At 43.8% G+C, this 27,312-nt stretch overlaps 1 long non-coding RNA gene across 22 annotated transcripts in view; it reads left to right on the plus strand.

Moving 5' to 3' along the window:
• LOC307181352 overlaps positions 1 to 27,312 on the plus strand; it is a 1,649,813-nt gene that overhangs the window by 998,452 nt on the left and 624,049 nt on the right. For all 22 annotated transcript variants that reach the window (XR_013826479.1, XR_013826480.1, XR_013826505.1 and 19 more), the window contains one exon: positions 26,439 to 26,516. This is a non-coding gene — a long non-coding RNA (uncharacterized lncRNA). The remainder of the gene's footprint in view (positions 1 to 26,438; positions 26,517 to 27,312) is intronic.

The raw sequence follows: 27,312 nt of genomic DNA on the forward strand, positions 1-27,312 counted from the left end.
GGGGGGAAGTGAGACTTCATTGTAGTGCAGATTTCCTTTGCAAGCTTGCTTGGTTGGCCAAAAAGGGCGTATGCGTTTTTTCCTGAATATATTCAGGAAAAAACGCATACGCCCTTTTTGGCCAAGTGCATCATTGTGGACGTTCTGCCTCTTTTCCTATGCTTTCAATGCAATTCCAGTCTACCTCCTGAAATCGGTTTCCTGCAATTCTGCCCCGCTTTCAAGTCCTCTTGGCAGCCTTACTTCAGTCTATTTTTGGATGATAGCTGTCATTTATAACTCTGCAGGTTTGTGAATTACAGTGCCCCTGAGCTCCTTTCTTCAACTCGCTTTCTTGTGACCTGGCCGCAACACCGCAGGATGGCTTCAGGCCCTAATCTGGTTCCGGCCCGGCATGCTGAGCCTTTGGTTAATTCCTCTTCCTGGTGGGAAATGAGAGTTAAATTTGCCCGTCCAGACACCTGCAGCTAGCCTCTCATTGGTTCTCGCTATTCCCGTTCATCTTCCGCAGAAATTGCAAACTGTGCCAAACAGGAGGTTAAAGGCGCGGACTCTCCAGGTGGGGAGAGTGTTAGTAAAGCGTCTGGAATGTTGCACCCGAGTACCAGGGGAGGAAAACTGAGACATATTTGAACACGTCTCCCGATCACATGGTTGATCATACTTTGGGTTCCACATGCATGTTTTAGCTGAAGGAAGAATACCTAAAACCTGGGTAGTTGAAACCCGTGGAATGGGTACCATGCAATATGACTTCAAAGGGTCTTCATTTGCTCACCGAACCTCTCCAATCCTATCACTGCTGCGTTTATGCCCCTGTACACATGCTTGATTCTCTTTCGGAGACATAGCAATCTATAGGTTTTAAGATACTTACTAGTCAGGTACATTCTTAGGCGTTTAATATGCGGTGTTGAGTCCATTTCGTTGAGCAAGGAGTAGCTCTTGTCTATTCCATATTTGGCTTAAGGAATTTTATCTGTGCTCATTTCAATCTCTGGTTTTATGCAGCACCCCAACTCACCTTTCCCCTTAAGCAAGCATAAGTTGGTTTTCTAAATTTGAGACCCTGTTCTGTTCTGTAATTCAGTTCCTGTGTAGCCAACTTTACATTCCGTGTATTACTGATATCTTATGATGTTTCTTTTTCTGTGTGACTTATTTCAGTTAGAATCATCGTACCTGAATCCACTCATTATGCTGCTACGGGCCTGATGACATAGGTTTCATTGCTGAGTGATACTGCATTGTACGTAAGTACCACAAGTTCTTTATCCATTTTTCACTTTCTGTGATATTGAACTTGTACGGTAAACGAGGTTCTTGTAAACAGAGGCGTCCCAAACTTTGGGGTGGCTGTGTCTTTTTGATTTTAATTTCCCTAAGCTATAGGACCATAAGTGGAAGTGCCCTAGGCTCTGTTGCTTTGTTTTTTAGATGTTTCAGGAAACACCATACACTTCTCCTGAGTGTCTGTTGGCAATTTACATCCCGCCCATCAGCATAACAAGGCTCCCAGTTCTCCATGGCCTGTCCTGCCTTTCTGGATTTTATACTTTTTTCAGATGGCCCTTTTGACCGGGGGGAAGTGAGACTTCATTGTAGTGCAGATTTCCTTTGCAAGTTTGCTTGGTTGGCCAAAAAGAGCGTATGCGTTTTTTCCTGAATATATTCAGGAAAAAAGGCATACGCCCTTTTTGGCCAAGTGCATCATTGTGGACGTTCTGCCTCTTTTCCTATGCTTTCAATGCAATTCCAGTCTACCTCCTGAAATCGGTTTCCTGCAATTCTGCCCCGCTTTCAAGTCCTCTTGGCAGCCTTACTTCAGTATATTTTTGGACGATAGCTGTCATTTATAACTCTGCAGGTTTGTGAATTACAGTGCCCCTGAGCTCCTTTCTTCAACTCGCTTTCTTGTGACCTGGCCGCAACACCGCTGGATGGCTTCAGGCCCTAATCTGGTTCTGGCACGGCACGCTGAGCCTTTGGTTAATTCCTCTTCCTGGTGGGAAATGAGAGTTAAATTTGCCCATCCAGACACCTCCAGCTAGTCTCTCATTGGTTCTCGCTATTCCTGTTCATCTTCCACAGAAATTGCAAACTGGGCCAAACAGGAGGTTAAAGGGACTGACTCTCCAAGTCGGGAGAGTGTTAGTAAAGCGTCTGGAATGTTGCACCCGAGTACCAGGGTACGAAAACTGAGACATATTTGAACACGTCTCCCGATCACATGGTTGATCATACTCTGGGTTCCACATGCATGTTTTAGCTGAAGGAAGAATACCTAAAACCTGGGTAGTTGAAAACCATGGAATGGGTACAATGCAATATGACTTCAAAGGGTCTTCATTTGCTCACCGAACATCTCCAATCCTATCACTGCTGCGTTTATGCCCCTGTACACATGCTTGATTCTCTTTCGGAGACATAGCAATCCATAGGATTTAAGATACTTACTAGTCAGGTACATTCTTAGGCGTTTAATATGCGGTGTTGAGTCCATTTCGTTGAGCAAGGAGTAGCTATTGTCTATTCCATATTTGGCTTAAGGAACTTTATCTGTGCTCATTTCAATCTCTGGTTTTATGCAGCACCCCAACTCACCTTTCCCCTTAAGCAAGCATAAGTTGGTTTTCTAAATTTGAGAACCTGTTCTGTTCTGTAATTCAGTTCCTGTGTAGCCAAGTTTACATTCCGTGTATTACTGATATCTTATGATGTTTCTTTTTCTGTGTGACTTATTTCAGTTAGAATCATCATACCTGAATCCACTCATTGTGCTGCTAAGGGCCTGATGACACAGATTTCATTGCTGAGTGATATTGCTTTGTAAGTAAATACCACAACTTCTTTATCCATTTTTCAATTTCTGCGATGTTGAACTTGTACTGTAAACGAGGTTCTTGTAAACAGAGGCGTCCCAAACATTGGGGTGGCTGTGTCTTTTTGATTTTAATTTCCCTAAGCTATAAGACCATAAGTGGCAGTGCCCTAGGCTCTGTTGCTTTGTTTTTTAGATGTTTCAGGAAACACCATACACTTCTCCTGAGTGTCTGTTGGTAATTTACATCCCGCCCATCAGCATAACAAGGCTCCCAGTTCTCCATGGCCTGTCCTGCCTTTCTGGATTTTACACTTTTTTCAGATGGCCCTTTTGACCGGGGGGAAGTGAGACTTCATTGTAGTGCAGATTTCCTTTGCAAGCTTGCTTGGTTGGCCAAAAAGGGCGTATGCGTTTTTTCCTGAATATATTCAGGAAAAAACGCATACGCCCTTTTTGGCCAAGTGCATCATTGTGGACGTTCTGCCTCTTTTCCTATGCTTTCAATGCAATTCCAGTCTACCTTCTGAAATCGGTTTCCTGCAATTCTGCCCCGCTTTCAAGTCCTCTTGGCAGCCTTACTTCAGTCTATTTTTGGACGATAGCTGTCATTTATAACTCTGCAGGTTTGTGAATTACAGTGCCCCTGAGCTCTTTCTTCAACTCGCTTTCTTGTGAGCTGGCCGCAACACCACAGGATGGCTTCAGGCCCTAATCTGGTTCCGGCACGGCACGCTGAGCCTTTGGTTATTTCCTCTTCCTGGTGGGAAATGAGAGTTAAATTTGCCCGTCCAGACACCTCCAGCTAATCTCTCATTGGTTCTCGCTATTCCTGTTCATCTTCCACAGAAATTGCAAACTGGGCCAAACAGGAGGTTAAAGGCGATGACTCTCCAAGTCGGGAGAGTGTTAGTAAAGCGTCTGGAATGTTGCAGCAGAGTACCAGGGGAGGAAAACTGAGACATATTTGAATACGTCTCCCGTTCACACGGATGATCATATCTGGGTTCCACATGCATGTTTTAGCTGAAGGAAGAATACCTAAAACCTGGGTAGTTGAAACCCGTGGAATGGGTACCATGCAATATGACTTCAAAGGGTCTTCATTTGCTCACTGAACCTCTCCAATCCTATCACTGCTGCGTTTATGCCCCTGTACACATGCTTGATTCTCTTTCAGAGACATAGCAATCCATAGGTTTTAAGATACTTACTAGTCAGGTACATTCCTAGGCATTTAATATGGGGTGTTGAGTCCATTTCGTTGAGCAAGGAGTAGCTCTTGTCTATTCCATATTTGGCTTAAGGAACTTTATCTGTGCTCATTTCAATCTCTGGTTTTATGCGGCACCCCAACTCACCTTTCCCCTTAAGCAAGCATAAGTTGGTTTTCTAAATTTGAGACCCTGTTCTGTTCTGTAATTCAGTTCCTGTGTAGCCAAGTTTACATTCCGTGTATTACTGATATCTTATGATGTTTCTTTTTCTGTGTGACTTACTTCAGTTAGAATCATCATACCTGAATCCACTCATTGTGCTGCTAAGGGCCTGATGACACAGATTTCATTGCTGAGTGATATTGCTTTGTAAGTAAATACCACAACTTCTTTATCCATTTTTCACTTTCTGCGATGTTGAACTTGTAGTGTAAATGAGGTTCTTGTAAACAGAGCCGTTCCAAACTTTGGGGTGGCTGTGTCTTTTTGATTTTAATTTCCCTAAGCTATAGGACCATAAGTGGAAGTGCCCTAGGTTCTGTTGCTTTGTTTTTTAGATGTTTCAGGAAACACCATACACTTCTCCCGAGTGGTTGTTGGCAATTTACATCCCGCCCATCAGCATAACAAGGCTCCCAGTTCTCCATGGCCTGTCCTGCCTTTCTGGATTTTACACTTTTTTCAGATGGCCCTTTTGACCGGGGGGAAGTGAGACTTCATTGTAGTGCAGATTTCCTTTGCAAGCTTGCTTGGTTGGCCAAAAAGGGCGTATGCGTTTTTTCCTGAATATATTCAGGAAAAAACGCATACGCCCTTTTTGGCCAAGTGCATCATTGTGGACGTTCTGCCTCTTTTCCTATGCTTTCAATGCAATTCCAGTCTACCTCCTGAAATCGGTTTCCTGCAATTCTGCCCCGCTTTCAAGTCCTCTTGGCAGCCTTACTTCAGTCTATTTTTGGACGATAGCTGTCATTTATAACTCTGCAGGTTTGTGAATTAGAGTGCCCCTGAGCTCTTTCTTCAACTCGCTTTCTTGTGAGCTGGCCGCAACACCACAGGATGGCTTCAGGCCATAATCTGGTTCCGGCACGGCACGCTGAGCCTTTGGTTATTTCTTCTTCCTGGTGGGAAATGAGAGTTAAATTTGCCCGTCCAGACACCTCCAGCCAGTCTCTCATTGGTTCTCGCTATTCCTGTTCATCTTCCACAGAAATTACAAACTGGGCCAAACAGGAGGTTAAAGGCGATAACTCTCCAAGTCGGGAGAGTGTTAGTAAAGCGTCTGGAATGTTGCACCCGAGTACCAGGGGAGGAAAACTGAGACATATTTGAACACGTCTCCCGTTCACACGGATGATCATACTCTAGGTTCCACATGCATGTTTTAGCTGAAGGAAGAATACCTAAAACCTGGGTAGTTGAAACCCGTGGAATGGGTACCATGCAATATGACTTCAAAGGGTCTTCATTTGCTCACCGAACCTCTCCAATCCTATCACTGCTGCGTTTATGCCCCTGTACACATGCTTGATTCTCTTTCGGAGACATAGCAATCCATAGGTTTTTAGATACTTACTAGTCAGGTACATTCTTAGGCGTTTAATATGCGGTGTTGAGTCCATTTCGTTGAGCAAGGAGTAGCTCTTGTCTATTCCATATTTGGCTTAAGGAACTTTATCTGTGCTCATTTCAATCTCTGGTTTTATGCAGCACCCCAACTCACCTTTCCCCTTAAGCAAGCATAAGTTGGTTTTCGAAATTTGAGACCCTGTTCTGTTCTGTAATTCAGTTCCTGTGTAGCCAAGTTTACATTCCGTGTATTACTGATATCTTATGATGTTTCTTTTTCTGTGTGACTTATTTCAGTTAGAATCATCGTACCTGAATCCACTCATTATGCTGCTACGGGCCTGATGACACAGGTTTCATTGCTGAGTGATACTGCATTGTACGTAAGTACCACAAGTTCTTTATCCATTTTTCACTTTCTGTGATATTGAACTTGTACGGTAAACGAGGTTCTTGTAAACAGAGGCGTCCCAAACTTTGGGGTGGCTGTGTCTTTTTGATTTTAATTTCCCTAAGCTATAGGACCATAAGTGGAAGTGCCCTAGGCTCTGTTGCTTTGTTTTTTAGATGTTTCAGGAAACACCATACACTTCTCCTGAGTGTCTGTTGGCAATTTACATCCCGCCCATCAGCATAACAAGGCTCCCAGTTCCCCATGGCCTGTCCTGCCTTTCTGGATTTTACCCTTTTTTCAGATGGCCCTTTTGACCGGGGGGAAGTGAGACTTCATTGTAGTGCAGATTTCCTTTGCAAGTTTGCTTGGTTGGCCAAAAAGGGCGTATGCGTTTTTTCCTGAATATATTCAGGAAAAAAGGCATACGCCCTTTTTGGCCAAGTGCATCATTGTGGACGTTCTGCCTCTTTTCCTATGCTTTCAATGCAATTCCAGTCTACCTCCTGAAATCGGTTTCCTGCAATTCTGCCCCGCTTTCAAGTCCTCTTGGCAGCCTTACTTCAGTATATTTTTGGACGATAGCTGTCATTTATAACTCTGCAGGTTTGTGAATTACAGTGCCCCTGAGCTCCTTTCTTCAACTCGCTTTCTTGTGACCTGGCCGCAACACCGCTGGATGGCTTCAGGCCCTAATCTGGTTCTGGCACGGCACGCTGAGCCTTTGGTTAATTCCTCTTCCTGGTGGGAAATGAGAGTTAAATTTGCCCATCCAGACACCTCCAGCTAGTCTCTCATTGGTTCTCGCTATTCCTGTTCATCTTCCACAGAAATTGCAAACTGGGCCAAACAGGAGGTTAAAGGGACTGACTCTCCAAGTCGGGAGAGTGTTAGTAAAGCGTCTGGAATGTTGCACCCGAGTACCAGGGTACGAAAACTGAGACATATTTGAACACGTCTCCCGATCACATGGTTGATCATACTCTGGGTTCCACATGCATGTTTTAGCTGAAGGAAGAATACCTAAAACCTGGGTAGTTGAAAACCATGGAATGGGTACAATGCAATATGACTTCAAAGGGTCTTCATTTGCTCACCGAACATCTCCAATCCTATCACTGCTGCGTTTATGCCCCTGTACACATGCTTGATTCTCTTTCGGAGACATAGCAATCCCTAGGTTTTAAGATACTTACTAGTCAGGTACATTCTTAGGCGTTTAATATGCGGTGTTGAGTCCATTTCGTTGAGCAAGGAGTAGCTATTGTCTATTCCATATTTGGCTTAAGGAACTTTATCTGTGCTCATTTCAATCTCTGGTTTTATGCAGCACCCCAACTCACCTTTCCCCTTAAGCAAGCATAAGTTGGTTTTCTAAATTTGAGACCCTGTTCTGTTCTGTAATTCAGTTCCTGTGTAGCCAAGTTTACATTCCGTGTATTACTGATATCTTATGATGTTTCTTTTTCTGTGTGACTTATTTCAGTTAGAATCATCATAGCTGAATCCACTCATTGTGCTGCTAAGGGCCTGATGACACAGATTTCATTGCTGAGTGATATTGCTTTGTAAGTAAATACCACAACTTCTTTATCCATTTTTCACTTTCTGCGATGTTGAACTTGTACTGTAAACGAGGTTCTTGTAAACAGAGCCGTTCCGAACTTTGAGGTGGCTGTGTCTTTTTGATTTTAATTTCCCTAAGCTATAGGACCATAAGTGGAAGTGCCCTAGGTTCTGTTGCTTTGTTTTTTAGATGTTTCAGGAAACACCATACACTTCTCCTGAGTGTCTGTTGGCAATTTACATCCCGCCCATCAGCATAACAAGGCTCCCAGTTCTCCATGGCCTGTCCTGCCTTTCTGGATTTTACCCTTTTTTCAGATGGCCCTTTTGACCGGGGGGAAGTGAGACTTCATTGTAGTGCAGATTTCCTTTGCAAGCTTGCTTGGTTTGCCAAAAAGGGCGTATGCGTTTTTTCCTGAATATATTCAGGAAAAAACGCATACGCCCTTTTTGGCCAAGTGCATCATTGTGGACGTTCTGCCTCTTTTCCTATGCTTTCAATGCAATTCCAGTCTACCTCCTGAAATCGGTTTCCTGCAATTCTGCCCCGCTTTCAAGTCCTCTTGGCAGCCTTACTTCAGTATATTTTTGGACGATAGCTGTCATTTATAACTCTGCAGGTTTGTGAATTACAGTGCCCCTGAGCTCCTTTCTTCAACTCGCTTTCTTGTGACCTGGCCGCAACACCGCTGGATGGCTTCAGGCCCTAATCTGGTTCTGGCACGGCACGCTGAGCCTTTGGTTAATTCCTCTTCCTGGTGGGAAATGAGAGTTAAATTTGCCCATCCAGACACCTCCAGCTAGTCTCTCATTGGTTCTCGCTATTCCTGTTCATCTTCCACAGAAATTGCAAACTGGGCCAAACAGGAGGTTAAAGGGACTGACTCTCCAAGTCGGGAGAGTGTTAGTAAAGCGTCTGGAATGTTGCACCCGAGTACCAGGGTACGAAAACTGAGACATATTTGAACACGTCTCCCGATCACATGGTTGATCATACTCTGGGTTCCACATGCATGTTTTAGCTGAAGGAAGAATACCTAAAACCTGGGTAGTTGAAAACCATGGAATGGGTACAATGCAATATGACTTCAAAGGGTCTTCATTTGCTCACCGAACATCTCCAATCCTATCACTGCTGCGTTTATGCCCCTGTACACATGCTTGATTCTCTTTCGGAGACATAGCAATCCCTAGGTTTTAAGATACTTACTAGTCAGGTACATTCTTAGGCGTTTAATATGCGGTGTTGAGTCCATTTCGTTGAGCAAGGAGTAGCTATTGTCTATTCCATATTTGGCTTAAGGAACTTTATCTGTGCTCATTTCAATCTCTGGTTTTATGCAGCACCCCAACTCACCTTTCCCCTTAAGCAAGCATAAGTTGGTTTTCTAAATTTGAGACCCTGTTCTGTTCTGTAATTCAGTTCCTGTGTAGCCAAGTTTACATTCCGTGTATTACTGATATCTTATGATGTTTCTTTTTCTGTGTGACTTATTTCAGTTAGAATCATCATAGCTGAATCCACTCATTGTGCTGCTAAGGGCCTGATGACACAGATTTCATTGCTGAGTGATATTGCTTTGTAAGTAAATACCACAACTTCTTTATCCATTTTTCACTTTCTGCGATGTTGAACTTGTACTGTAAACGAGGTTCTTGTAAACAGAGCCGTTCCGAACTTTGAGGTGGCTGTGTCTTTTTGATTTTAATTTCCCTAAGCTATAGGACCATAAGTGGAAGTGCCCTAGGTTCTGTTGCTTTGTTTTTTAGATGTTTCAGGAAACACCATACACTTCTCCTGAGTGTCTGTTGGCAATTTACATCCCGCCCATCAGCATAACAAGGCTCCCAGTTCTCCATGGCCTGTCCTGCCTTTCTGGATTTTACCCTTTTTTCAGATGGCCCTTTTGACCGGGGGGAAGTGAGACTTCATTGTAGTGCAGATTTCCTTTGCAAGCTTGCTTGGTTTGCCAAAAAGGGCGTATGCGTTTTTTCCTGAATATATTCAGGAAAAAACGCATACGCCCTTTTTGGCCAAGTGCATCATTGTGGACGTTCTGCCTCTTTTCCTATGCTTTCAATGCAATTCCAGTCTACCTCCTGAAATCGGTTTCCTGCAATTCTGCCCCGCTTTCAAGTCCTCTTGGCAGCCTTACTTCAGTCTATTTTTGGATGATAGCTGTCATTTATAACTCTGCAGGTTTGTGAATTACAGTGCCCCTGAGCTCCTTTCTTCAACTCGCTTTCTTTTGAGCTGGCCGCAACACTGCAGGATGGCTTCAGGCCCTAATCTCGTTCCGGCACGGCACACTGAGCCTTTGGTTATTTCCTCTTCCTGGTGGGAAATGAGAGTTAAATTTGCCCGTCCAGACACCTCCAGCTAGCCTCTCATTGGTTCTCGCTATTCCTGTTCATCTTCCGCAGAAATTGCAAACTGTGCCAAACAGGAGGTTAAAGGCGCTGACTCTCCAAGTGGGGAGAGTGTTAGTAAAGCGTCTGGAATATTGCACCCGAGTTCCAGGGGAGGAAAACTGAGACATATTTGAACACGTCTCCCATTGACATGGTTGATCATACTTGGGTTCCACATGCATGTTTTAGCTGTAGGAAGAATACCTAAAACCTGGGTAGTTGAAACCCGTGGAATGGGTACCATGCAATATGACTTCAAAGGGTCTTCATTTGCTCACCGCACCTCTCCAGTCCTATCACTGCTGCGTTTATGCCCCTGTACACATGCTTGATTCTCTTTCGGAGACATATCAATCCATAGGTTTTAAGATACTTACTAGTCAGGTACATTCCTAGGTGTTTAATATGGGGTGTTGAGTCCATTTCGTTGAGCAAGGAGTAGCTCTTGTCTATTCCATATTTGGCTTAAGGAACTTTATCTGTGCTCATTTCAATCTCTGGTTTTATGCAGCACCCCAACTCACCTTTCCCCTTAAGCAAGCATAAATTGGTTTTCTAAATTTGAGACCCTGTTCTGTTCTGTAATTCAGTTCCTGTGTAGCCAAGTTTACATTCCGTGTATTACTGATATCTTATGATGTTTCTGTTTCTGTGTGACTTATTTCAGTTAGAATCATCATACCTGAATCCACTCATTGTGCTGCTAAGGGCCTGATGACACAGATTTCATTGCTGAGTGATATTGCTTTGTAAGTAAATACCACAACTTCTTTATCCATTTTTCAATTTCTGCGATGTTGAACTTGTACTGTAAACGAGGTTCTTGTAAACAGAGGCGTCCCAAACATTGGGGTGGCTGTGTCTTTTTGATTTTAAATTCCCTAAGCTATAGGACCATAAGTGGAAGTGCCGTAGGGTCTGTTGCTTTGTATTTTAGATGTTTCAGGAAACACCATACACTTCTCCTGAGTGGTTGTTGGCAATTTACATACCGCCCATCAGCATAACAAGGCTCCCAGTTCTCCATGGCCTGTCCTGCCTTTCTGGATTTTACACTTTTTTCAGATGGCCCTTTTGACCGGGGGGAAGTGAGACTTCATTGTAGTTCAGATTTCCTTTGCAAGCTTGCTTGGTTGGCCAAAAAGGGCGTATGCGTTTTTTCCTGAATATATTCAGGAAAAAACGCATACGCCCTTTTTGGCCAAGTGCATCATTGTGGACGTTCTGCCTCTTTTCCTATGCTTTCAATGCAATTCCAGTCTACCTCCTGAAATCGGTTTCCTGCAATTCTGCCCCGCTTTCAAGTCCTCTTGGCAGCCTTACTTCAGTCTATTTTTGGACGATAGCTGTCATTTATAACTCTGCAGGTTTGTGAATTACAGTGCCCCTGAGCTCCTTTCTTCAACTCGCTTTCTTGTGACCTGGCCGCAACACCGCAGGATGGCTTCAGGCCCTAATCTGGTTCCGGCACGGCACACTGAGCCTTTGGTTATTTCCTCTTCCTGGTGGGAAATGAGAGTTAAATTTGCCCGTCCAGACACCTCCAGCTAGCCTCTCATTGGTTCTCGCTATTCCTGTTCATCTTCCGCAGAAATTGCAAACTGGGCCAAACAGGAGGTTAAAGGCGCTGACTTTCCAAGTGGGGAGAGTGTTAGTAAAGCGTCTGGAATTTTGCACCCGAGTACCAGGGGAGGAAAACTGAGACATATTTGAACACGTCTCCCATTCACATGGTTGATCATACTTGGGTTCCACATGCATGTTTTAGCTGAAGGAAGAATACCTAAAACCTGGGTAGTTGAAACCCGTGGAATGGGTACCATGCAATATGACTTCAAAGGGTCTTCATTTGCTCACCGAACCTCTCCAATCCTATCACTGCTGCGTTTATGCCCCTGTACACATGCTTGATTCTCTTTCGGAGACATAGCAATCCATAGGTTTTAAGATACTTACTAGTCAGGTACATTCTTAGGCGTTTAATATGCGGTGTTGAGTCCATTTCGTTGAGCAAGGAGTAGCTCTTGTCTATTCCATATTTGGCTTAAGGAACTTTATCTGTACTCATTTCAATCTCTGGTTTTATGCAGCACCCCAACTCACCTTTCCCCTTAAGCAAGCATAAGTTGGTTTTCTAAATTTGAGACCTTGTTCTGTTCTGTAATTCAGTTCCTGTGTAGCCAAGTTTACATTCCGTGTATTAGTGATATCTTATGATGTTTCTTTTTCTGTGTGACTTATTTCAGTTAGAATCATCATACCTGAATCCACTCATTGTGCTGCTAAGGGCCTGATGACACAGATTTCATTGCTGAGTGATATTGCTTTGTAAGTAAATACCACAACTTCTTTATCCATTTTTCACTTTCTGCGATGTTGAACTTGTACTGTAAATGAGGTTCTTGTAAACAGAGCCGTTCCAAACTTTGGGGTGGCTGTGTCTTTTTGATTTTAATTTCCCTAAGCTATAGGACCATAAGTGGAAGTGCCCTAGGTTCTGTTGCTTTGTTTTTTAGATGTTTCAGGAAACACCATACAGTTCTCCCGAGTGGTTGTTGGCAATTTACATCCCGCCCATCAGCATAACAAGGCTCCCAGTTCTCCATGGCCTGTCCTGCCTTTCTGGATTTTACACTTTTTTCAGATGGCCCTTTTGACCGGGGGGAAGTGAGACTTCATTGTAGTGCAGATTTCCTTTGCAAGCTTGCTTGGTTGGCCAAAAAGGGCGTATGCGTTTTTTCCTGAATATATTCAGGAAAAAACGCATACGCCCTTTTTGGCCAAGTGCATCATTGTGGACGTTCTGCCTCTTTTCCTATGCTTTCAATGCAATTCCAGTCTACCTTCTGAAATCGGTTTCCTGCAATTCTGCTCCGCTTTCAAGTCCTCTTGGCAGCCTTACTTCAGTCTATTTTTGGACGATAGCTGTCATTTATAACTCTGCAGGTTTGTGAATTACAGTGCCCCTGAGCTCCTTTCTTCAACTCGCTTTCTTGTGAGCTGGCCGCAACACCGCAGGATGGCTTCAGGCCCTAATCTGGTTCCGGCACGGCACACTGAGCCTTTGGTTATTTCCTCTTCCTGGTGGGAAATGAGAGTTAAATTTGCCCGTCCAGACACCTCCAGCTAGCCTCTCATTGGTTCTCGCTATTCCTGTTCATCTTCCGCAGAAATTGCAAACTGGGCCAAACAGGAGGTTAAAGGCGCTGACTTTCCAAGTGGGGAGAGTGTTAGTAAAGCGTCTGGAATGTTGCACCCGAGTACCAGGGGAGGAAAACTGAGACATATTTGAACACGTCTCCCATTCACATGGTTGATCATACTTGGGTTCCACATGCATGTTTTAGCTGAAGGAAGAATACCTAAAACCTGGGTAGTTGAAACCCGTGGAATGGGTACCATGCAATATGACTTCAAAGGGTCTTCATTTGCTCACCGAACCTCTCCAATCCTATCACTGCTGCGTTTATGCCCCTGTACACATGCTTGATTCTCTTTCGGAGACATAGCAATCCATAGGTTTTAAGATACTTACTAGTCAGGTACATTCTTAGGCGTTTAATATGCGGTGTTGAGTCCATTTCGTTGAGCAAGGAGTAGCTCTTGTCTATTCCATATTTGGCTTAAGGAACTTTATCTGTGCTCATTTAAATCTCTGGTTTTATGCAGCCCCCCAACTCACCTTTCCCCTTAAGCAAGCATAAGTTGGTTTTCTAAATTTGAGACCTTGTTCTGTTCTGTAATTCAGTTCCTGTGTAGCCAAGTTTACATTCAGTGTATTACTGATATCTTATGATGTTTCTTTTTCTGTGTGACTTATTTCAGTTAGAATCATCATACCTGAATCCACTCATTGTGCTGCTAAGGGCCTGATGACACAGATTTCATTGCTGAGTGATATTGCTTTGTAAGTAAATACCACAACCTCTTTATCCATTTTTCAATTTCTGCGATGTTGAACTTGTACTGTAAATGAGGTTCTTGTAAACAGAGGCGTCCCAAACTTTGGGGTGGCTGTGTCTTTTTGATTTTAATTTCCCTAAGCTATAGGACCATAAGTGGCAGTGCCCTAGGCTCTGTTGCTTTGTTTTTTAGATGTTTCAGGAAACACCATACACTTCTCCTGAGTGTCTGTTGGTAATTTACATCCCGCCCATCAGCATAACAAGGCTCCCAGTTCTCCATGGCCTGTCCTGCCTTTCTGGATTTTACACTTTTTTCAGATGGCCCTTTTGACCAGGGGGAAGTGAGACTTCATTGTAGTGCAGATTTCCTTTGCAAGCTTGCTTGGTTGGCCAAAAAGGGCGTATGCGTTTTTTCCTGAATATATTCAGGAAAAAACGCATACGCCCTTTTTGGCCAAGTGCATCATTGTGGACGTTCTGCCTCTTTTCCTATGCTTTCAATGCAATTCCAGTCTACCTCCTGAAATCGGTTTCCTGCAATTCTGCCCCGCTTTCAAGTCCTCTTGGCAGCCTTACTTCAGTCTATTTTTGGACGATAGCTGTCATTTATAACTCTGCAGGTTTGTGAATTACAGTGCCCCTGAGCTCCTTTCTTCAACTCGCTTTCTTGTGACCTGGCCGCAACACCGCAGGATGTCTTCAGGCCCTAATCTGGTTCTGGCACGGCACGCTGAGCCTTTGGTTAATTCCTCTTCCTGGTGGGAAATGAGAGTTATATTTGCCCATCCAGACACCTCCAGCTAGTCTTTCATTGGTTCTCGCTATTCCTGTTCATCTTCCACAGAAATTGCAAACTGGGCCAAACAGGAAGTTAAAGGGACTGACTCTCCAAGTGGGGAGAGTGTTAGTAAAGCGTCTGGAATGTTGCACCCGAGTACCAGGGTACGAAAACTGAGACATATTTGAACACGTCTCCCGATCACATGGTTGATCATACTCTAGGTTCCACATGCATGTTTTAGATGAAGGAAGAATACCTTAAACCTGGGTAGTTGAAACCCGTGGAATGGGTACCATGCAATATGACTTCAAAGGGTCTTCATTTGCTCACGAACCTCTCCAATCCTATCACTGCTGCGTTTATGCCCCTGTACACATGCTTGATTCTCTTTCGGAGACATAGCAATCCATAGGTTTTAAGATACTTACTAGTCAGGTGCATTCTTAGGCGTTTAATATGGGGTTTTGTGTCCATTTCGTTGAGCAAGGAGTAGCTCTTGTGTATTCCATATTTGGCTTAAGGAACTTTATCTGTGCTCATTTCAATCTCTGGTTTTATGCAGCACCCCAACTCACCTTTCACCTTAAGCAAGCATAAGTTGGTTTTCTAAATTTGAGACCCTGTTCTGTTTTGGAATGCAGTTCCTGTGTAGCCAAGTTTACATTCCGTGTATTAGTGATATCTTATGATGTTTCTTTTTCTGTGTGACTTATTTCAGTTAGAATCATCGTACCTGAATCCACTCATTATGCTGCTACGGGCCTGATGACATAGATTTCATTGCTGAGTGATACTGCATTGTACGTAAGTACCACAAGTTCTTTATCCATTTTTCACTTTCTGTGATATTGAACTTGTACGGTAAACGAGGTTCTTGTAAACGGAGGCGTCCCAAACTTTGGGGTGGCTGTGTCTTTTTGATTTTAATTTCCCTAAGCTATAGGACCATAAGCGCAAGTGCCCTCGGCTCTGTTGCTTTGTTTTTTAGATGTTTCAGGAAACACCATACACTTCTCCTGAGTGTCTGTTGGCAATTTACATCCCGCCCATCAGCATAACAAGGCTCCCAGTTCTCCATGGCCTGTCCTGCCTTTCTGGATTTTACACTTTTTTCAGATGGCCCTTTTGACCGGGGTGAAGTGAGACTTCATTGTAGTGCAGATTTCCTTTGCAAGTTTGCTTGGTTGGCCAAAAAGGGCGTATACGTTTTTTCCTGAATATATTCAGGAAAAAACGCATACGCCCTTTTTGGCCAAGTGCATCATTGTGGACGTTCTGCCTCTTTTCCTATGCCTTCAATGCAATTCCAGTCTACCTCCTGATATCGGTTTCCTGCAATTCTGCCCCGCTTTCAAGTCCTCTTGGCAGCCTTACTTTAGTCTATTTTTGGACGATAGCTGTCATTTATAACTCTGCAGGTTTGTGAATTACAGTGCCCCTGAGCTCCTTTCTTCAACTCGCTTTCTTGTGACCTGGCCGCAACACCGCAGGATGTCTACAGGCCCTAATCTGGTTCCGGCACGGCACGCTGAGCCTTTGGTTAATTCCTCTTCCTGGTGGGAAATGAGAGTTAAATTTGCCCATCCAGACACCTCCAGCTGGTCTCTCATTGGTTCTCGCTATTCCTGTTCATCTTCCACAGAAATTGCAAACTGGGCCAAACAGGAGGTTAAAGGGACTGACTCTCCAAGTGGGGAGAGTGTTAGTAAAGCGTCTGGAATGTTGAACCCGAGTACCAGGGTACGAAAACTGAGACATATTTGAACACGTCTCCCGATCACATGGTTGATCATACTCTGGGTTCCACATGCATGTTTTAGCTGAAGGAACAATACCTTAAACCTGGAGAGTTGAGACCCGTGGAATGGGTACCATGCAATATGACTTCAAAGGGTCTTCATTTGCTCACGAACCCCTCCAATCCTATCACTGCTGCATTTATGCCCATGTACACATGCTTGATTCTCTTTCGGAGACATAGCAATCCATAGGTTTTAAGATACTTACTAGTCAGGTACATTCTTAGGCGTTTAATATGCGGTGTTGAGTCCATTTCGTTGAGCAAGGAGTAGCTCTTGTCCATTCCATATTTGGCTTAAGGAACTTTATCTGTGCTCATTTCAATCTCTGGTTTTATGCAGCACCACAACTCACCTTTCCCCTTAAGCAAGCATAAGTTGGTTTTCTAAATTTGAGACCCTGTTCTGTTCTGTAATTCAGTTCCTGTGTAGCCAAGTTTCCATTCCGTGTATTACTGATATCTTATGATGTTTCTTTTTCTGTGTGACTTATTTCAGTTAGAATCATCATACCTGAATCCACTCATTGTGATGCTAAGGGCCTGATGACACAGATTTCATTGCTGAGTGATATTGCTTTGTAAGTAAATACCACAACTTCTTTATCCATTTTTCACTTTCTGCGATGTTGAACTTGTACTGTAAACGAGTTTCTTGTAAACAGAGCCGTTCCAAACTTTGGGGTGGCTGTGTCTTTTTGATTTTAATTTCCCTAAGCTATAGGACCATAAGTGGAAGTGCCCTAGGTTCTGTTGCTTTGTTTTTTAGATGTTTCAGGAAACACCATACACTTCTCCCAAGTGGTTGTTGGCAATTTACATCCCGCCCATCAGCATAACAAGGCTCCCAGTTCTCCATGGCCTGTCCTGCCTTTCTGGATTTTACACGTTTTTCAGATGGCCCTTTTGACCGGGGGGAAGTGAGACTTCATTGTAGTGCAGATTTCCTTTGCAAGCTTGCTTGGTTGGCCAAAAAGGGCGTATGCGTTTTTTCCTGAATATATTCAGGAAAAAACGCATACGCCCTTTTTGGCCAAGTGCATCATTGTGGACGTTCTGCCTCTTTTCCTATGCTTTCAATGCAATTCCAGTCTACCTCCTGAAATTGGTTTCCTGCAATTCTGCCCCGCTTTCAAGTCCTCTTGGCAGCCTTACTTCAGTCTATTTTTGGACGATAGCTGTCATTTATAACTCTGCAGGTTTGTGAATTACAGTGCCCCTGAGCTCCTTTCTTCAACTCGCTTTCTTGTGACCTGGCCGCAACACCGCAGGATGTCTTCAGGCCCTAATCTGGTTCTGGCACGGCACGCTGAGCCTTTGGTTAATTCCTCTTCCTGGTGGGAAATGAGAGTTATATTTGCCCATCCAGACACCTCCAGCTAGTCTTTCATTGGTTCTCGCTATTCCTGTTCATCTTCCACAGAAATTGCAAACTGGGCCAAACAGGAAGTTAAAGGGACTGACTCTCCAAGTGGGGAGAGTGTTAGTAAAGCGTCTGGAATGTTGCACCCGAGTACCAGGGTACGAAAACTGAGACATATTTGAACACGTCTCCCGATCACATGGTTGATCATACTCTAGGTTCCACATGCATGTTTTAGCTGAAGGAAGAATACCTTAAACCTGGGTAGTTGAAACCCGTGGAATGGGTACCATGCAATATGACTTCAAAGGGTCTTCATTTGCTCACGAACCTCTCCAATCCTATCACTGCTGCGTTTATGCCCCTGTACACATGCTTGATTCTCTTTCGGAGACATAGCAATCCATAGGTTTTAAGATACTTACTAGTCAGGTGCATTCTTAGGCGTTTAATATGGGGTTTTGTGTCCATTTCGTTGAGCAAGGAGTAGCTCTTGTGTATTCCATATTTGGCTTAAGGAACTTTATCTGTGCTCATTTCAATCTCTGGTTTTATGCAGCACCCCAACTCACCTTTCACCTTAAGCAAGCATAAGTTGGTTTTCTAAATTTGAGACCCTGTTCTGTTTTGGAATGCAGTTCCTGTGTAGCCAAGTTTACATTCCGTGTATTAGTGATATCTTATGATGTTTCTTTTTCTGTGTGACTTATTTCAGTTAGAATCATCGTACCTGAATCCACTCATTATGCTGCTACGGGCCTGATGACATAGATTTCATTGCTGAGTGATACTGCATTGTACGTAAGTACCACAAGTTCTTTATCCATTTTTCACTTTCTGTGATATTGAACTTGTACGGTAAACGAGGTTCTTGTAAACGGAGGCGTCCCAAACTTTGGGGTGGCTGTGTCTTTTTGATTTTAATTTCCCTAAGCTATAGGACCATAAGCGCAAGTGCCCTCGGCTCTGTTGCTTTGTTTTTTAGATGTTTCAGGAAACACCATACACTTCTCCTGAGTGTCTGTTGGCAATTTACATCCCGCCCATCAGCATAACAAGGCTCCCAGTTCTCCATGGCCTGTCCTGCCTTTCTGGATTTTACACTTTTTTCAGATGGCCCTTTTGACCGGGGGGAAGTGAGACTTCATTGTAGTGCAGATTTCCTTTGCAAGTTTGCTTGGTTGGCCAAAAAGGGCGTATGCGTTTTTTCCTGAATATATTCAGGAAAAAACGCATACGCCCTTTTTGGCCAAGTGCATCATTGTGGACGTTCTGCCTCTTTTCCTATGCCTTCAATGCAATTCCAGTCTACCTCCTGATATCGGTTTCCTGCAATTCTGCCCCGCTTTCAAGTCCTCTTGGCAGCCTTACTTCAGTCTATTTTTGGACGATAGCTGTCATTTATAACTCTGCAGGTTTGTGAATTACAGTGCCCCTGAGCTCCTTTCTTCAACTCGCTTTCTTGTGACCTGGCCGCAACACCGCAGGATGTCTACAGGCCCTAATCTGGTTCCGGCACGGCACACTGAGCCTTTGGTTAATTCCTCTTCCTGGTGGGAAATGAGAGTTAAATTTGCCCATCCAGACACCTCCAGCTAGTCTCTCATTGGTTCTCGCTATTCCTGTTCATCTTCCACAGAAATTGCAAACTGGGCCAAACAGGAGGTTAAAGGGACTGACTCTCCAAGTGGGGAGAGTGTTAGTAAAGCGTCTGGAATGTTGAACCCGAGTACCAGGGTACGAAAACTGAGACATATTTGAACACGTCTCCCGATCACATGGTTGATCATACTCTGGGTTCCACATGCATGTTTTAGCTGAAGGAACAATACCTTAAACCTGGAGAGTTGAGACCCGTGGAATGGGTACCATGCAATATGACTTCAAAGGGTCTTCATTTGCTCACGAACCCCTCCAATCCTATCACTGCTGCATTTATGCCCATGTACACATGCTTGATTCTCTTTCGGAGACATAGCAATCCATAGGTTTTAAGATACTTACTAGTCAGGTACATTCTTAGGCGTTTAATATGCGGTGTTGAGTCCATTTCGTTGAGCAAGGAGTAGCTCTTGTCCATTCCATATTTGGCTTAAGGAACTTTATCTGTGCTCATTTCAATCTCTGGTTTTATGCAGCACCCCAACTCACCTTTCCCCTTAAGCAAGCATAAGTTGGTTTTCTAAATTTGAGACCCTGTTCTGTTCTGTAATTCAGTTCCTGTGTAGCCAAGTTTCCATTCTGTGTATTACTGATATCTTATGATGTTTCTTTTTCTGTGTGACTTATTTCAGTTAGAATCATCATACCTGAATCCACTCATTGTGATGCTAAGGGCCTGATGACACAGATTTCATTGCTGAGTGATATTGCTTTGTAAGTAAATACCACAACTTCTTTATCCATTTTTCACTTTCTGCGATGTTGAACTTGTACTGTAAACGAGTTTCTTGTAAACAGAGCCGTTCCAAACTTTGGGGTGGCTGTGTCTTTTTGATTTTAATTTCCCTAAGCTATAGGACCATAAGTGGAAGTGCCCTAGGTTCTGTTGCTTTGTTTTTTAGATGTTTCAGGAAACACCATACACTTCTCCCAAGTGGTTGTTGGCAATTTACATCCCGCCCATCAGCATAACAAGGCTCCCAGTTCTCCATGGCCTGTCCTGCCTTTCTGGATTTTACACGTTTTTCAGATGGCCCTTTTGACCGGGGGGAAGTGAGACTTCATTGTAGTGCAGATTTCCTTTGCAAGCTTGCTTGGTTGGCCAAAAAGGGCGTATGCGTTTTTTCCTGAATATATTCAGGAAAAAACGCATACGCCCTTTTTGGCCAAGTGCATCATTGTGGACGTTCTGCCTCTTTTCCTATGCTTTCAATGCAATTCCAGTCTACCTCCTGATATCGGTTTCCTGCAATTCTGCCCCGCTTTCAAGTCCTCTTGGCAGCCTTACTTCAGTCTATTTTTGGACGATAGCTGTCATTTATAACTCTGCAGGTTTGTGAATTACAGTGCCCCTGAGCTCCTTTCTTCAACTCGCTTTCTTGTGACCTGGCCGCAACACCGCAGGATGTCTTCAGGCCCTAATCTGGTTCTGGCACGGCACGCTGAGCCTTTGGTTAATTCCTCTTCCTGGTGGGAAATGAGAGTTATATTTGCCCATCCAGACACCTCCAGCTAGTCTTTCATTGGTTCTCGCTATTCCTGTTCATCTTCCACAGAAATTGCAAACTGGGCCGAACAGGAAGTTAAAGGGACTGACTCTCCAAGTGGGGAGAGTGTTAGTAAAGCGTCTGGAATGTTGCACCCGAGTACCAGGGTACGAAAACTGAGACATATTTGAACACGTCTCCCGATCACATGGTTGATCATACTCTAGGTTCCACATGCATGTTTTAGATGAAGGAAGAATACCTTAAACCTGGGTAGTTGAAACCCGTGGAATGGGTACCATGCAATATGACTTCAAAGGGTCTTCATTTGCTCACGAACCTCTCCAATCCTATCACTGCTGCGTTTATGCCCCTGTACACATGCTTGATTCTCTTTCGGAGACATAGCAATCCATAGGTTTTAAGATACTTACTAGTCAGGTGCATTCTTAGGCGTTTAATATGGGGTTTTGTGTCCATTTCGTTGAGCAAGGAGTAGCTCTTGTGTATTCCATATTTGGCTTAAGGAACTTTATCTGTGCTCATTTCAATCTCTGGTTTTATGCAGCACCCCAACTCACCTTTCCCCTTAAGCAAGCATAAGTTGGTTTTCTAAATTTGAGAACCTGTTCTGTTTTGGAATGCAGTTCCTGTGTAGCCAAGTTTACATTCCGTGTATTAGTGATATCTTATGATGTTTCTTTTTCTGTGTGACTTATTTCAGTTAGAATCATCGTACCTGAATCCACTCATTATGCTGCTACGGGCCTGATGACATAGATTTCATTGCTGCGTGATACTGCATTGTACGTAAGTACCACAAGTTGTTTATCCATTTTTCACTTTCTGTGATATTGAACTTGTATGGTAAACGAGGTTCTTGTAAACGGAAGCGTCCCAAACTTTGGGGTGGCTGTGTCTTTTTGATTTTAATTTCCCTAAGCTATAGGACCATAAGCGCAAGTGCCCTCGGCTCTGTTGCTTTGTTTTTTAGATGTTTCAGGAAACACCATACACTTCTCCTGAGTGTCTGTTGGCAATTTACATCCCGCCCATCAGCATAACAAGGCTCCCAGTTCTCCATGGCCTGTCCTGCCTTTCTCGATTTTACACTTTTATCAGATGGCCCTTTTGACCGGGGGGAAGTGAGACTTCATTGTAGTGCAGATTTCCTTTGCAAGCTTGCTTGGTTGGCCAAAAAGGGCGTATGCGTTTTTTCCTGAATATATTCAGGAAAAAACGCATACGCCCTTTTTGGCCAAGTGCATCATTGTGGACGTTCTGCCTCTTTTCCTATGCTTTCAATGCAATTCCAGTCTACCTCCTGAAATCGGTTTCCTGCAATTCTGCCCCGCTTTCAAGTCCTCTTGGCAGCCTTACTTCAGTCTATTTTTGGACGATAGCTGTCATTTATAACTCTGCAGGTTTGTGAATTACAGTGCCCCTGAGCTCCTTTCTTCAACTCGCTTTCTTTTGAGCTGGCCGCAACACCGCAGGATGGCTTCAGGCCCTAATCTGGTTCCGGTACGGCACGCTGAGCCTTTGGTTATTTCCTCTTCCTGGTGGGAAATGAGAGTTAAATTTGCCCGTCCAGACATCTCCAGCTAGCCTCTCATTGGTTCTAGCTATTCCTGTTCATCTTCCGCAGAAATTGCAAACTGGGCCAAACAGGAGGTTAAAGGCGCTGACTGTCCAAGTGGGGAGAGTGTTAGTAAAGCGTCTGGAATGTTGCACCCGAGTACCAGGGTACGAAAACTGAGACATATTTGAACACGTCTCCCGATCACATGGTTGATCATAATCTAGGTTCCACATGCATGTTTTAGCTGAAGGAAGAATACCTTAAACCTGGGTATTTGAAACCCGTGGAATGGGTACCATGCAATATGACTTCAAAGGGTGTTCATTTGCTCACCGAACCTCTCCAATCCTATCACTGCTGCGTTTATGCCCCTGTACACATGCTTGATTCTCTTTCGGAGACATAGCAATCCATAGGTTTTTAGATACTTACTAGTCAGGTACATTCTTAGGCGTTTAATATGGGGTTTTGAGTCCATTTCGTTGAGCAAGGAGTAGCTCTTGTCTGTTCCATATTTGGCTTAAGGAACTTTATCTGTGCTCATTTCAATCTCTGGTTTTATGCAGCACCCCAACTCACCTTTCCCCTTAAGCAAGCATAAGTTGGTTTTCTAAATTTGAGACCCTGTTCTGTTTTGGAATGCAGTTCCTGTGTAGCCAAGTTTACATTCCGTGTATTAGTGATATCTTATGATGTTTCTTTTTCTGTGTGACTTATTTCAGTTAGAATCATCATACCTGAATCCACTCATTGTGCTGCTAAGGGCCTGATGACACAGATTTCATTGCTGAGTGATATTGCTTTGTAAGTAAATACCACAACTTCTTTATCCATTTTTCACTTTCTGCGATGTTGAACTTGTACTGTAAACGAGGTTCTTGTAAACAGAGCCGTTCCAAACTTTGGGGTGGCTGTGTCTTTTTCATTTTAATTTCCCTAAGCTATAGGACCATAAGTGGAAGTGCCCTAGGTTCTGTTGCTTTGTTTTTTAGTTGTTTCAGGAAACACCATACACTTCTCCCAAGTGGTTCTTGGCAATTTACATCCCGCCCATCAGCATAACAAGGCTCCCAGTTCTCCATGGCCTGTCCTGCCTTTCTGGATTTTACACTTTTTTCAGATGGCCCTTTTGACCGGGGGGAAGTGAGACTTCATTGTAGTGCAGATTTCCTTTGCAAGCTTGCTTGGTTGGCCAAAAAGGGCGTATGCGTTTTTTCCTGAATATATTCAGGAAAAAACGCATACGCCCTTTTTGGCCAAGTGCATCATTGTGGACGTTCTGCCTCTTTTCCTATGCTTTCAATGCAATTCCAGTCTACCTCCTGAAATCGGTTTCCTGCAATTCTGCCCCGCTTTCAAGTCCTCTTGGCAGCCTTACTTCAGTCTATTTTTGGACGATAGCTGTCATTTATAACTCTGCAGGTTTGTGAATTACAGTGCCCCTGAGCTCCTTTCTTCAACTCGCTTTCTTGTGACCTGGCCGCAACTCCGCAGGATGGCTTCAGGCCCTAATCTGGTTCCGGCCCGGCATGCTGAGCCTTTGGTTAATTCCTCTTCCTGGTGGGAAATGAGAGTTGAATTTGCCCGTCCAGACACCTCCAGCTAGCCTCTCATTGGTTCTCGCTATTCCTGTTCATCTTCCGCAGAAATTGCAAACTGGGCCAAACAGGAGGTTAAAGGGACTGACTCTCCAAGTCGGGAGAGTGTTAGTAAAGCGTCTGGAATGTTGCACCCGAGTACCAGGGGAGGAAAACTGAGACATATTTGAACACGTCTCCAGATCACATGGTTGATCATACTCTGGGTTACACATGCATGTTTTAGCTGAAGGAAGAATACCTAAAATCTGGGTAGTTGAAACCCGTGGAATGGGTACCATGCAATATGACTTCAAAGGGTCTTCATTTGCTCACTGAACCTCTCCAATCCTATCACTGCTGCGTTTATGCCCCTGTACACATGCTTGATTCTCTTTCGGAGACATAGCAATCTATAGGTTTTAAGATACTTACTAGTCAGGTACATTCTTAGGCGTTTAATATGCGGTGTTGAGTCCATTTCGTTGAGCAAGGAGTAGCTCTTGTCTATTCCATATTTGGCTTAAGGAACTTTATCTGTGCTCATTTCAATCTCTGGTTTTATGCAGCACCCCAACTCACCTTTACCCTTAAGCAAGCATAAGTTGGTTTTCTAAATTTGAGACCCTGTTCTGTTCTGTAATTCAGTTCCTGTGTAGCCAAGTTTACATTCCGTGTATTACTGATATCTTATGATGTTTCTTTTTCTGTGTGACTTATTTCAGTTAGAATCATCATACCTGAATCCACTCATTGTGCTGCTAAGGGCCTGATGACACAGATTTCATTGCTGAGTGATATTGCTTTGTAAGTAAATACCACAACTTCTTTATCCATTTTTCACTTTCTGCGATGTTGAACTTGTACTGTAAACGAGGTTCTTGTAAACAGAGCCGTTCCAAACTTTGGGGTGGCTGTGTCTTTTTCATTTTAATTTCCCTAAGCTATAGGACCATAAGTGGAAGTGCCCTAGGTTCTGTTGCTTTGTTTTTTAGATGTTTCAGGAAACACCATACACTTCTCCCGAGTGGTTTTTGGCAAATTACATCCCGCCCATCAGCATAACAAGGCTCCCAGTTCTCCATGGCCTGTCCTGCCTTTCTGGATTTTACACTTTTTTCAGATGGCCCTTTTGACCGGGGGGAAGTGAGACTTCATTGTAGTGCAGATTTCCTTTGCAAGCTTGCTTGGTTGGCCAAAAAGGGCGTATGCGTTTTTTCCTGAATATATTCAGGAAAAAACGCATACGCCCTTTTTGGCCAAGTGCATCATTGTGGACGTTCTGCCTCTTTTCCTATGCTTTCAATGCAATTCCAGTCTACCTCCTGAAATCGGTTTCCTGCAATTCTGCCCCGCTTTCAAGTCCTCTTGGCAGCCTTACTTCAGTCTATTTTTGGACGATAGCTGTCATTTATAACTCTGCAGGTTTGTGAATTACAGTGCCCCTGAGCTCCTTTCTTCAACTCGCTTTCTTGTGACCTGGCCGCAACACCGCAGGATGGCTTCAGGCCCTAATCTGGTTCCGGCCCGGCATGCTGAGCCTTTGGTTAATTCCTCTTCCTGGTGGGAAATGAGAGTTGAATTTGCCCGTCCAGACACCTCCAGCTAGCCTCTCATTGGTTCTCGCTATTCCTGTTCATCTTCCGCAGAAATTGCAAACTGGGCCAAACAGGAGGTTAAAGGGACTGACTCTCCAAGTCGGGAGAGTGTTAGTAAAGCGTCTGGAATGTTGCACCCGAGTACCAGGGGAAGAAAACTGAGACATATTTGAACACGTCTCCCGTTCACATGGTTGATCATACTTGGTTTCCACATGCATGTTTTAGCTGAAGGAAGAATACCTAAAACCTGGGTAGTTGAAACCCGTGGAATGGGTACCATGCAATATGACTTCAAAGGGTCTTCATTTGCTCACGAACCTCTCCAATCCTATCACTGCTGCGTTTATGCCCTTGTACACATGCTTGATTCTCTTTCGGAGACATAGCCATCCATAGGTTTTAAGATACTTACTAGTCAGGTACATTCTTAGGCGTTTAATATGCGGTGTTGAGTCCATTTCGTTGAGCAAGGAGTAGCTCTTGTCTATTCCATATTTGGCTTAAGGAACTTTATCTGTGCTCATTTCAATCTCTGGTTTTATGCAGCACCCCAACTCACCTTTCCCCTTAAGCAAGCATAAGTTGGTTTTCTAAATTTGAGACCCTGTTTTGTTCTGTAATTCAGTTCCTGTGTAGCCAAGTTTCCATTCCGTGTATTACTGATATCTTATGATGTTTCTTTTTCTGTGTGACTTATTTCACTTAGAATCATCATACCTGAATCCACTCATTGTGCTGCTAAGGGCCTGATGACACAGATTTCATTGCTGAGTGATATTGCTTTGTAAGTAAATACCACAACTTCTTTACCCATTTTTCACTTTCTGCGATGTTGAACTTGTACTGTAAACGAGGTTCTTGTAAACAGAGCCGTTCCAAACTTTGGGGTGGCTGTGTCTTTTTGATTTTAATTTCCCTAAGCTATAGGACCATAAGTGGAAGTGCCCTAGGCTCTGTTGCTTTGTTTTTTAGATGTTTCAGGAAACACCATACACTTCTCCCGAGTGGTTGTTGGCAATTTACATCCCGCCCATCAGCATAACAAGGCTCCCAGTTCTCCATGGCCTGTCCTGCCTTTCTGGATTTTACACTTTTTTCAGATGGCCCTTTTGACCGGGGGGAAGTGAGACTTCATTGTAGTGCAGATTTCCTTTGCAAGCTTGCTTGGTTGGTCAAAAAGGGCGTATGCGTTTTTTCCTGAATATATTCAGGAAAAAACGCATACGCCCTTTTTGGCCAAGTGCATGATTGTGGACGTTCGGCCTCTTTTCCTATGCTTTCAATGCAATTCCAGTCTACCTCCTGAAATCGGTTTCCTGCAATTCTGCCCCGCTTTCAAGTCCTCTTGGCAGCCTTACTTCAGTCTATTTTTGGACGATAGCTGTCAGTTATAACTCTGCAGGTTTGTGAATTACAGTGCCCCTGAGCTCCTTTCTTCAACTCGTTTTCTTGTGAGCTGGCCGCAACACCGCAGGATGGCTTCAGGCCCTAATCTCGTTCCGGCACGGCACACTGAGCCTTTGGTAATTTCCTCTTCCTGGTGGGAAATGAGAGTTAAATTTGCCCGTCCAGACACCTCC

This window comes from Stenella coeruleoalba (genome assembly GCF_951394435.1).
Source record: "Stenella coeruleoalba genome assembly, contig: scaffold_48, whole genome shotgun sequence".
Taxonomy (NCBI): domain Eukaryota; kingdom Metazoa; phylum Chordata; class Mammalia; order Artiodactyla; family Delphinidae; genus Stenella; species Stenella coeruleoalba.